Source organism: Grammomys surdaster, unplaced genomic scaffold, assembly GCF_004785775.1.
Source record: "Grammomys surdaster isolate TR1022 unplaced genomic scaffold, NIH_TR_1.0 375, whole genome shotgun sequence".
In the NCBI taxonomy this organism is placed as follows: domain Eukaryota; kingdom Metazoa; phylum Chordata; class Mammalia; order Rodentia; family Muridae; genus Grammomys; species Grammomys surdaster.
The window spans coordinates 1,791,261-1,796,407 of record NW_021604794.1 but is presented as its reverse complement, the minus strand read 5'-3'; the positions used below and the strand labels follow the sequence as shown (position 1 = coordinate 1,796,407).

Genomic DNA, 5,147 nt, shown 5'->3' with positions numbered 1-5,147 from the left:
AATACCAATTAATTTCCAATAATAGAGCTGATCACAAGAAAAGGTAGCAATGCCCATCTGGGCACAAGCAGAATCTCTGTGGACCACTCTTCTTGCATTTCAATTACATTTTGGGAAGGAGAGACACCTACAATAGCCTTTCTGATATGAGCTGAAGCAACATGAGGCCCTTACTATGTCATGTTTTTAACTTCCTAGGTCTAGAACCATGAGCCAATAGTCTGCTGTTTAAGAATTACCTAGTCTTAGAAATCTTACTCTAACAAGAAAAAACAGATTAAGGCAACTTTGAGAAATTATTTTAGTTTTTCCAACCATTACACTTGGAGTGTGTGTGTGTGTGTGTGTGTGTGTGTGTGTGTACACATGTGAGAGCAAGCACACGCACATGTGTGAGCACAGGAAGGAGACTTCTATCTTCACACACTTCTTTTTTCATGCCTCAGTTACCAATATTGTGATACAGGCTTAGAATCTTTTCAAGGTCTAATGAGCATCAGGGTTCTTTTCTACAGATCCTTAGTATGGGAGATTATTTTTATTTCTTCTTCTGTTGCTGAGATAAAATACCCTGACAAAAGCAACTTAAAGGAGAAATGGTTTGTTTTAGCTCGTAGTTCAAGATACAGCCCATTGCTGCAGAGAAGTCAAGGCCGCAGGAGCTAAGAGAAGCTGATCACATCACATCTATAATTGGAGAGCAGAGTTATGAACACAAGCTGCTTCTGCTGCTCTGTTCCCTCTTCCCATTTATATCATCCAAGGTCCCACAGCCAGGGAATAGAGCCACCCACTGTAGACATGTCTTCAAAATTCTATTAACAAAATCTAGATAATTCCCCCAGGCTTGGTCATCTTCCATGTGATTCTAGTTTCTGTCAAGTTGAGAATTAACACAAACATTTACATGCAGTTTCTGACCAGACTCACTTCTACAAAGATTTTCTTCTTATCAGGTATTGATCTAAAGATAGAAGAACCAGGAAAATGTTACATATGTCAACCTCCCACTATGATGCCTATAAATCAATAGGAGCATGTATACCTTTGTGTCTACACATGGCATAAATCTATGTTCTTTGATATTCCTTTGTCAACTCTACACTCTATTCTTCTCACCTTTCACCATCCTCTGCAACTCATATTCTTTGCTAGGCCTATGGCTCAGCAACTTCCCAGTGACAAACTCATCCATTTCCAAGTTTATGGTGTTGGTCTCAATCTTTATGTGCAGTTAATTCCCCAAAGAGCCAATGTGACTGTCCAGGCTGGAACAAAGACACCCTAAAAAGACACTTGTGCCCTTCCTTTTACCTAATAAGACTATTAGAATGGGTCAATGGACCCATTCAAGGAAATCAGAATTTTCTGAGGAGTCTCATGTTGGGAAAAGGAAAGACTGAGGACTTAGAGATAGATTTGCTACTTGTCAGGTGACCTTTCAGGAGAGACTGGCTGTAAGACAATATGAAGGGAAAGCACACTATGATTTACTCTTACCTCTGGAACTCTATCTTGGTCACTCTTCTCCTTGCTATGAATGGAAGTGTTCATAGGGAGACACAGCTCAACCTGGTTATTATAGTACAATTAAAATCACTCCCCTAATGTTTGATTTATACCCAACCCTAGGAAATCCTTATAGGATCAATAAATCTAGCTTAAGGAAGTGGCCCTTCTGATTCTGTGCTTACGAGAGATACAATATGGAAGTTTGGCAAAGATGAGCACTTGCAGCAGGCCCAACAAAGAATGATGTGGTCCTCTTTACTGTAATAAAAACCCAACAAACATTTTCAGGAACTCTTGTTTTCTTAACCAAGCAGGAACAATTGGAGCCCAAAGCTATGAATACCCTACCTTTGATAGGTTACATTTTGAAGTAAAAGTAGAATAACTCAAGGCCAAGATGGGGGTGACAAGAGTGACTGCTGGAGCACAAAACTTAAGAAACTATTTACTTTCATGGATGTGCAAATAAAGTATCTACTGAAGTGTTGTCCATATATTTCCCTGTATCTAGGACACCCCTACATTTCCAATCAGATATAATGCAAAAGATGCACATCTTTATCAATGTTGCTAAAAATCTAAGGCAGAAAAGAAAAAGTCATGGAGTTAGGGTGAAGACTGAGTCAATAAAGTGCTTGTTGTGCAAGCATGAGGACCTGAGTTTGGATCCCCAGCACCCATGACTTGGCATGTATACATCTGTAATTCCATTGCTAAAGAGACGGAAATGGGAGGATACCTGGAGATATTGAACCAACAGTCTAGGCAATCAGTGTGCTGTAGGTTCAGTGGGAAACACTGTCTCAAAAACTAAAACAACTGAGGAAAGTATCTGATGTCAACCTCTAGCCTGAACACACACACACATGTGCGAGCATGCACACACACACACACACACACAGGTGTACTCCTATGCATATACAAAAGAAGTGGGTGAATCAGGAAGGGGCAGCTCTGTGTGGCAGTACTCAGATGAGACGGTAGGGCACAGAGCTCAGAGCTTCACTCACTGTTTCTAACTTGCTAGTCAGAAACATCATTAAATTTTCCTTTTATAACTTTTGGATTCATCCCACTTTGACATCCTCCTGTGTTTTAAAACAACAAGGATTTGAAGATAGCTATTATTAAAGTTGAGTTTTTCCATGTTTCCATTGCCTGTCGACAACAACAGACCGATGCTGTGACTCCTCCTGGCATTTCTTGTGTTTGTTGTTAGTTTGTTTTTCTTGTTACTTTTCTCTACAGTTTTTCAGAAGTTGGCAGACATGTTTATAAAATTCTATCAAACGACTCCTAAATGTGGTCATCAGGATTCCTCCTTTCAGCTTCATGCTTTTCATCCTTATTCAGTAGTTTTGCATCATGCTCATTCCCGTTCTTGCCATCCTTTATTGTTTTGCATCTTATTATGTTTGATTTTGTTTTAAGGCAGGAAGCCATGTATACAAGGATGAACTTGAACTTCTGATCTTCCTGCATGCTCTTCCTGCTTCTGCCCCCTGAACAATAGGATTATAGGTGTGCACCACCATGCCTGCACTTATATGGTGCTAGGGATTGAACTCAGAGCTTTGTGCACACTGAGCAAAGTACACTACTAATGGAGCTACATCCATAAGCCCTCAAAGAATTTTCTGAAAAGTCAAGTTCTTAGAACACTTAAACATATGCTTCAAAAACATCTTATAAAGTCTTATCAAGATATGACATAACAAAAACAGATGTTGCTAACCACATTTAACACACAGAGCTAATTTCTAGAATAAACCAGAAAAAAATGTTTATGCCACTGCTGGTAATACTTCATTATTACTTTAAAGAAAATCTTTAATTAGAAGAATGAATAGTGTCTTACTGTTTTATTATTTTAACATTTCTGTGTGTGTGTGTGTGTGTGTGTGTGTGTGTGTGTGTTTGTGAGTGTGTACGTGCAGGCATGTGTGTATGTGTGTATGTCTGTCACGCATCATCATGCATATGCAAAGGTCAAAGGATATCACTAGAATTGGTTCTTCTCCCATGTGTGTTCCAGGGATTGAGCTCAGGTTGTTAAACTTGGTGGCTTTATCTGCTGAACCATCTTTTGAGCCCCTATTTATTTTTAATTGTAATGTGTGGCACAATACTCCTTGGCAGTGCAGACAAAATGAAACGACCATGCTATTGATAGGTGAGACTGAAGGGAGTACAGAAAAAGCCATGAAGAATTAGGAACAAATGAAAAGAAATAATGAAGGAGCTCAGGAGCTGGAGGTAAGAGAGAAATGAATCCCATCTGCCCCTGTGTGTGTGTGTGTGTGTGTGTGTGTGTGTGTGTGTCTGCCACCTCCTCTGTGTGAATGTCTGTGTGTCTCTGTCCCCCTCCTCTGTGTCTGTCTGCGTGCCTCTGCCCAACTCTTTGTGTGTGTCTGTGTGTATGTGTCTGTGTCTCTGCCCACTCCTCTGTGTGTGTGTCTGTGTCTCTGATTCTTCTGTGAGGGGATGGAGGGGGAGAGTCAGAGGACATTGCATGTCCTGTTCTATCACTTTCTGCCTATTTTCTTGATATAGAGTCTCACTAAACCTATAGTTCGATTAGAGACCAGAAAGACATAGAGATCCTCCTATCTCCATTCCCACAGCTTGTGATTATAGGTATAAGTGCTACCAAGATAGACTCTTTTACATAGATTTTTATGTAGATACTGAAGATCCTGATGTTTGTGTAGTAAACATTCATACTTTGTGGGATATTTTCCCAGTTTTCTTATTTTTCTTTGGCATAGAATCAATCTCACCAAGTAACACAGGACTCTGTCCTGAGGTGGTGGTGGGAAGCCCACTGCGACCTCATGGAGGGTGGCAGAGGAAGTAGCAACAAATCTACCAGCGGTTTAGCTGGCTTAGCGGAGGAGCTCGAACGCTGATTTGGCCAGTGTCCCGCTGACTGGTATGAACCCCTTATCTCCATATTTAAATGTGGATCCACAGGACACTGATGAATTTATTTTGCCAACTGGAGCTAATAAAACCCAAGGCAGATTTGAACTAGCTTTCTTTACCATTGGAGGATGTTGCATGACAGGGGCTGCATTTGGAACAATGAATGGTCTTCTTTTAGGATTGAAGGAAACCCAGAGCATAGCCTGGTCCAAACCAAGAAATGTACAGATTTTGAATATGGTGACTAGGCAAGGGGCACTTTGGGCTAATACTCTAGATTCCCTGGCTTTGCTTTATAGGGCTTTTGATGTTATCATTGAGAAAACACTGGGTGCAGAAGATGACCTCAACACAATAGTAGCTGGAACCATAACAGGAATGTTGTATAAATGTACACGTGGTCTTCGAGGAATAGTACGTGGTGGCCTGGAAGGACTGACACTCACCAGTCTCTACGCACTGTATAACAACTGTCAGGAATGGGGGACACTTCATAGTCATCCAGATCAATTAATAAGTCAGTCTGGAGTTGCTTTCTCTCTTATACGTACAATTACTTTGAACAATTGGAGACGCTGTAACAGAGATCATGGATGGTTAGCCTGGACTGCACTGCTTGCCCTCAGTGAGTGGAAGTCAAACTCTTTGGTGGCTCCGGGTTAAGGTTAGGGTTAGGGTTAGGGTTAGGGTTAGGGTTAGGGTTAGGGTTA

General features: G+C 40.9%; 1 pseudogene; it reads left to right on the top strand.

Annotated features, from left to right (window-relative positions):
* Positions 1 to 4,346: 4,346 nt before the first annotated feature.
* Positions 4,347 to 5,100, top strand: LOC114632636 (annotated as a pseudogene).
* The last annotated feature ends 47 nt before the right edge of the window (positions 5,101 to 5,147 follow it).